We start from the raw sequence: 7547 nt of genomic DNA, 5'->3' as shown, positions 1-7547 counted from the left end.
TCCCTGTATCTTCAGCAGGACAAAATCTTCCAGCCTTGGGCCCCTTTCCTGGAATGCTAAACATAATGAGTCTTTCCTAGCTACATCAGACCTCCCAGCCTCTTTCTTAGGACACTGAGGATTTGAAAATGTATTTTATACTTGGAAGCTTTATCTTTGCTCTTCATCCTCCCCTCACATAGAGTTGGCAATCCCCTCTGTACTCCCTAAGGATTGGTCTTGCAATGATTTGGGAAATTAGTGTTATCTTTTTTCTTCCCACTGGATCTCAGAAAGCCTAATTCTAGCGGTCATGTTATTTGTCACCCCATTATAGGGAGGAAATTATTATCTTTGACAGGGTACAGAGGCAGGCAAACAAAGATGGTTCTGGTTATCTGGAATTTAAGTTTATAAGGAAAAGGAGGTTGTGCTTTTTTTTGGAAAAGAGGAAGCATCCAGTTAATCTAACTGAAGCTTCTGAGAATATGAAGGGAATTCACAAACCTAATACAGATGAATTGTTTAAACTATCCATTCAGCTGCCTCTGCTGCTTCCCTCCCTTCTCCTAGACCACCAAGCCAAATTTCGGCTAAGGTTCTCCCCGCCCTAGCCCTGAATTCGCATCTTTCTCTAGTTTCTTTCCTATCTTTCCTCATGCCCTGTCCAAGATCATCTTGTCCATGAGACGCACTTCCTGCTCCCTCGACCCTATTCCCCCAAAGTGCTGACCACATTACTTTCCTTCCTGGCCCTATGTTAGCTGATATTGTTAATGGTTCCCTCTCCTCAGGTACTGTCCCCTTCCCCTTCAAATCTGCTGTCATCAGCCCCCTCCTCAAAAAACCCACCCTTGACCCCTCTGTCCTTGCAAACTACTGCCCCATCTCCAATCTCCCTTTCCTCTCCAATGTCCTTGAACGTGTTGTTGGCTCCAAATCTGTGCCCATCTTTCCCGCAACTCCATGTTTGAACCCATCTAATCAAGTTTCCGCCCCTGCCACAGCAGTGAAACAGCCCTTGTCAAAGTCACATTTGACATCCTCTTTGACTGTGACCATGGTGCACAATCCCTCCTCATCTTTCTGGAACCATCTGCAGCCTTTGACACAGTTGACCACACCATCCTCCTCCATTGTCCAGCATGGACTGCCCTCACCTGGTTCCATTCCTATCTATCCAGTTGTAGCCAGAAAATCACCTGCAATGGCTTCTCTTCCCACTCCCGCACCATTATCTTTGGAGACCCCCAAGGATCTATCCTTGCCCCGTTCTATTTCTCATCGACATGCAGCCCCTCGGCGACTTCATCTGAAAAAATGTCAGGCTCCGCATGTGCACCGACGACATCCAGCTCTACCTCATCACCACCACCTCTCTCAACCCCTCCACTGCCTCTAATTTGTCACGCTGCTTGTCCGACATCCGGTATTGGATGAGCAGAAATTTCCTCCAATTAAATATTGGGGAGACCGAAGCCATTGTCTTCGGTCTCCACACAAACTCCATTCCCCAGCAACCGACTCCATCCTGGCCATTGTCTGTGGCTGAACCAGACTGTTCGCAACCTTGGCGTCCTAATTTACCCTGAGTTGAGCCAAGACCGCCTACTTCCACCTCCGTAACATTGCCTGTCTCCGCCCCTGCCTCATCTCATCTCCTGCTGAAACCCTCATCCATGCCTTTGTTACCTCTAGACTCGACTATTCTAACTGTCTCCTGACCAGCCTTCCACCTTGCACCCTCTGTAAATTTGAGCTCATCCAAATAATAATAATTAAAAATAATAATAGCACAGAAAACAAACTTAAGGATTTTTAAGTCAATTTCCAGCAATGGCCATGACTGCCCAATGTTCCCACATCCTGCCACCACTATCCTGGTGCTGCCAATACTTGAAGTTCAACTCTCACCACTACCACACAAAGCACTCCCTTCTAGTGCTCCCACACTCTGGGACCACTCCTCCCAGGATGTTTCCCAGTATTCACATATCCCAACACCACTTTCCTACATTTATTAGAACCTAGTATTCCCTTCCTAGTGCTCCAAACCTCCTCAATTGCCCCTCTCACTGCTTCCACATCTGCAACCCCTGTCCCAGTTCTCCAAGACCCTCAAACGTCCTTAATGCTCCAAACTATAAACTGACCCTCCCAACACTATCAATCAAAATTAAAACATACAAAATTCTTACAGGGCTCAACAGGGTAGATGCAGGGAGGATGTTTCCCCTGGCTGGGGAATCTAGAACCAGGGGTTACGGTCTCAGAATAAGGGGTAGGCCATTTAGGACTGAGATGAGGAGAAATTTCTTCACTCAGAGGATGGTGAATCTTTGGAATTCTCTACCCCAGAAGGCTGTGGATGCTCAGTCATTGAGTACATTCAAAACAGAGATCGATAGATTTCTAGATATTAAAGGCATCAAGGGATATGGGGATAGTGCAAGAAAATGGTGTTGAGATAGAAGATCAGCCATGATCTTGTTGAATGCAAGCTCGAGGGGCCAGATGGCCTACTCTTGCTCCTATTTCTTATGTTCTTATGTAATCAACATGGTTTCCTCCCTCCCTCCAGGTTCCCTCGTCTGCTACACACAGTTTCTACAACCTTCTTGCTGCCTACTTGCAACGTGGAATGCTTCCCTAACATTTCTCTCTGTCTGCTGGACTCAAAAGAGATAAAATCAACTACATACTGAACTTTTAATAGGTGATGAATTTATTGTTTCACATAAATATGTGCATAATCATTAACTTCAAGCTCAAGTATCACTATTATATCTACAATACTCGATATTAAAACTGACTTATTCAGTCACCATAAATCAATGGCTTTTACAATAGATTGTACATTATATGGCATAAAATAGAGTATCCTCCAACTCACCATAAGCAACACCATAGGAGATCTGCTGGTATGTACCAATTTTTGTTGATCATGTGATTCAATATTTTCTTAAAACAAAACAAAATTTGAATTTAGTTGAAGGTTTCAAAATTTACACTAATTTTGATGCAAAATATTAATGCAACCTTTAAAGTATTAACCCATGAGGGTGATTGTCAAACAATCTTATCCGGATGAAGTGGACTATTGGAGGGGGATTTTAACTGGGGGTGGGTTTCAGGCTGGACGAGCAGAAACCACCCTCCCAACCCGATACTATCAATTTGAGGCCCGGGCTATTTTAACTGCTGGGCTCATTTACATCCCGCCATGAGCTGCCAGTCCAAAACGAGCATAAAGAGGTAGACAGCCTGCTGCCACAGTGTCACCTGCCTTGGAGCTCTTGCATATAAAGACATGGAATTTAATTTAAACAATTCATCTGTCTGTCATCAATTTATTCTGGAGTAATTTTACATTCTGTTATTCCAGACAGTTCTAAAGTACTGAATTTGAAAATCTGTTTTTGTCATCTTTTCTCATTCTGAAATTCCAGTTATCCCATATACTACAGATACCAGCCATGCAGTTTACCTGTTTAAAAAAAAATTAAAGGCATATATGATGAAACCGACCTCTTTGGCCAAGCTATTAGTCCTAATGTGGCTTTGATCCTTTATGTGGCTCAGTGTCAAATTTTGTCTAATAACGCTCCTGTAAAGCATTTTGAGACTTTTTTTTACTACATTAAAGGCACTATATAAATGCAAGTTGTTGTTGTTGAAATAGTCTATGCAACACCGTCACTCCAGTCCTAATGAATACATTTATTAACATTCAGTATAAAATACTTGATTATAAGGAAAATACAATGTCTATACTTAGGCCACTCTCAAGAAAAGACTGATCTTTAAATCAGGATTATACACGACTAAAAGCAAACATGTTTTGAATAGTCTAGACAAACATAAATTATCTAAGTCACATACTCTAGGATGCTGTAAATTTAAAAAAATTTAAACTTGCAAATGTGAATCTTGCAAATGCCTATAGGGCTGATAACATGAGTTGAGTTGATTGGGAAGTGGAAGTACTTTAAACTTTTAATAAACATTGGCATTCGGCACTCTTCTTATATTTTCAATGATGTGATATAAGGAGAGAGAAAGAAAGAAAGAACTTGCATTTATATAGCGCCTGTCATGACCTCAGGACGTCACAAAGCGCTTTACAGCCAACAAAGTACTTTTGAAGTGTAGTCACTGTTGTAATTTAGGAAAAATATAAGGAGAAAAATAATGGCAATCATTGTCTGCAGAATTTATTTCACTTTTGTATTAAATGAATTACTTTGTATACCATCTTCTATATCAACTACAGTAAAATTCTTGCCCTGTTCAGTCCCTTACTTTCTTGGGAAGTGTAACTCCACTTCACTGCCACCATCAATGATTCCAAGCTTGTTGCAGTCCTTTCTGCCTGTCTGATGTCCTGGATGAGCCAAGCTTTTGTTCATCTCACATCAACACCTTTGTGCATCTGGTACCTTTTCTATCAACTTTCCCAGTCAGTTATCAAGACACCATTTTCTACCTCTGTAACATTGCCTGCTTGCAGACATACCCCTCTCTCTCTCTCTCTCCTTTAACAAAATCCTAATCTCTGCCTTCAAAACCTGAAGGATTGACTGTTTGAATGCTCCCTCCTCCACCCTTCACAAATTCCAGTTAATTGAGAGCTCTTGCTGAAGTGTCTTCTCACACACACCTATAATCCCTGTCCTTGCCAAGTTGCAGTGGCATTTGCATTGCACGTGGCACTAGTCTTACCTTTTAATGTTATTCACATTAGAAGGAATTCATGTTCATATATTTCAACACCCTTTATACTCCAAGAAATCAACTGATTTTAGCTGGCTGTTGATTCAAAACTAGAAAAGCTATACCTGCTGTATACAAGTCTTACTGGGGTGATTTTCAACTGCCAATCGCCCCGTTTACGAGGAGACCAATATTTAAAAATGACAGGGAATCAGTGGCTGCTCCTTGGATGCCCAAGGCCTGCCTGATGTGATTTCCAATTGGACTTGTAAATGGGCACCCAGCACTCCTGCCCGAAACAGCCAAATGGTTGCTTGCATATGCAAAGGTTGTAAGACCCAGGTTGCAATTTTCAAGTACAAATAGGCACAGCATGCGGTGAGTAGCCTAACGAACAGTACTTAAGTGGACCGCTGGAGGCCACTCCAAAAATGGCTTCAAACATTTTTGGGTGGAATTTTTGTGGGGCCAGGATGAGCAGAAATGCTCTTCCTGGCCCCCCAAAATACTGAAACCCCCTACCAGCTTCTGGTCAGGCCTCCTGCTAAATCCACTGCTGACTTTGCGTCTGGTTTGGGCAAACGTTCAAAATCACCCCCTTCATGTCCAACTTTTTCTTCATGCTAACCCACTACATGTAACAGTATTACTATTTCTTTCTAAAAATAGTTTTAACATCTGGGAATTTCAAAGGTGATTTCTTTAATGCAATAAGATTTTTATAAGACAGGATTCTCTATTTTTCTAGCTTTTTTCAAAATTCAAAATTTGAAGGATAAGGCTTCCTCAACCTATCTATGTCCTGCTGCAATTGTTTGCATTCTTTCTTACAATTTGCCAGCTTCCTTATTTGGTATCATCAGTAAACTTCAATATCATTTCCCTTTTGTCTATGTATAAATGCTCTTCCTGCTTAGCAAAACTTACTTCCTGTTGTAACTTTTTTGACAAACTTTTGCGTCAAACTTTTCTCATTATAAATTCCTATGTCCACAGCTATAATAGAAGCTGCCTATGTAAACTAGTCACGCTGTAATTACACCCTCCTGCCAATGGTGGGGTATAAGCAGGTCAGATTTGCATCTCCCAACTCTCAGCTTGCCCTGCAGAGAAAGTCCAATGTTCCAACCAACTCTACTTCTTTGCTTTCCAAATCAGCATAAGCTTTGCTACTCAATCATAACTAATAATATAAAATTAAAGTATACCATGTGCCTTCATTTTCATAATAAGACCCTTATGCCGCACCTTATTAAATGCCTTCTGAAAATACATAGGCACAACATCCATTGCACTCCCTTTATCTAGGCACTATGGGGCTGATTTTCACTCAGCCCACTTGGCACAGAGAGGTGGCAGGATGAAAATGGTAGCGGCAGACTTACCGTCCCATTTGCACTTACACAAGACCTGAGCAGCCCAGGCACCCGCCTGTTTGCAGCAGCAACCTTATTAAGATCGGGAGATAAGACCCTGTTGCGATTTTCAAGGCAAATAGCAGGACTATCACTGAAGGCAGGACCCACCCAATAAAGTGGGCAGTTTGTGAAGCAGACAGGCCCTTTAGAATGCTAGTTAAAGGGGCACTCACCGTAAACTTGTTGGATCACTGGATCTAGCTGGAAGCAAGCCTAGCTTATTCCAGAACGCTGTACTTTGCGAGAAAAATTTTGAAGAGGCTATTACAATCTATGAGTTGTGCTGAGAATTGGAACAGTGCTAGCAATACTAAACTGGTTGTGGAGGAGGAAAAGCAGCAACAGAACCACAGAGATTAAAAAGATTCACAAGGGGCTGGAGGAAGACCATCAAGGAGAGGGAGACCACAAAGACAAACAGGGTCTACAGAATCCACATCACTTTTCTCAACTTTGATGAAGAACAATGTTCAAGGAGGATGCAATTCAACCGTGAGATGTCATTGCCCTGTATCACCTGCTGTAGCCAGACCTGGAACCTATAATCAGCAGCTCCAACAACACTCAAGGAGCTCATCACCATCCAGGACAAAGCAGCTCGCTTGATTGGCATCCCATCCACCACCCTAAACTTTCACTCCCTTCACCACCAGCGCACCATGGCTGCAGTGTGTACCATCCACAGGATGCACTGCAGCAACTCACCAAGGCTTCTTCGACAGCACCTCCTAAACCCGAGACCTCTACCACCTAGAAGGACAAGGGTAGCAGGCACATGGGAACAACACCACCTGCACGTTCCCCTCCAAGTCACACACCATCCCCACTTGGAAATATATCGTCGTTCTTTCATCGTCGCTGGGTCAAAATCCTGGAACTCCCTACCTAACAGCACTGTGGGAGAACTTTCACTACACGGACTGCAGCGGTTCAAGAAGGCAGCTCACCACCACCTTCTAAAGGGCAATTAGGGATGGGCAATAAATGCTGGCCTTTCCAGCGATGCCCACATCCCATGAACGAATAAAAAAAAAGTGGATATGCATTGCCTGTGGCAATCAAGGTCATGACTGCTCTGAGCTTTTTTGCCTCTGGGTCAGCAACTAACATGGTACACATCAGCCAGTCTGCCACAACCCATGTCCTGGGGGTGTTGCTGGCAAAATTGACATATTGCACGATCTCCCTCCAGGCATGCTACAGAGGTTGTCTTGGCATTCTGCTCCCAGTTGAGCAAAATAAGATCTCCCTGAGAATCCTGACCTGCTCCAACAGGACCTCCAGTGCTGCAACTTGAATTCATCATGGCATGGTCCTTGCCCATGCCATGATGAATTCAAGTTTCTTCTGTAGAAATACCAGCAACAAAAAAGACCACCTCACTGTAAGAGGTTGCAACTCACTTTAAGAGGTACAACTTCCCTTTAAATCGGCGGC

The sequence above is a fragment of the Heptranchias perlo genome, chromosome 6 (assembly GCF_035084215.1).
Source record: "Heptranchias perlo isolate sHepPer1 chromosome 6, sHepPer1.hap1, whole genome shotgun sequence".
In the NCBI taxonomy this organism is placed as follows: Eukaryota; Metazoa; Chordata; class Chondrichthyes; order Hexanchiformes; family Hexanchidae; genus Heptranchias; species Heptranchias perlo.
This window is presented reverse-complemented; position numbering follows the sequence as displayed.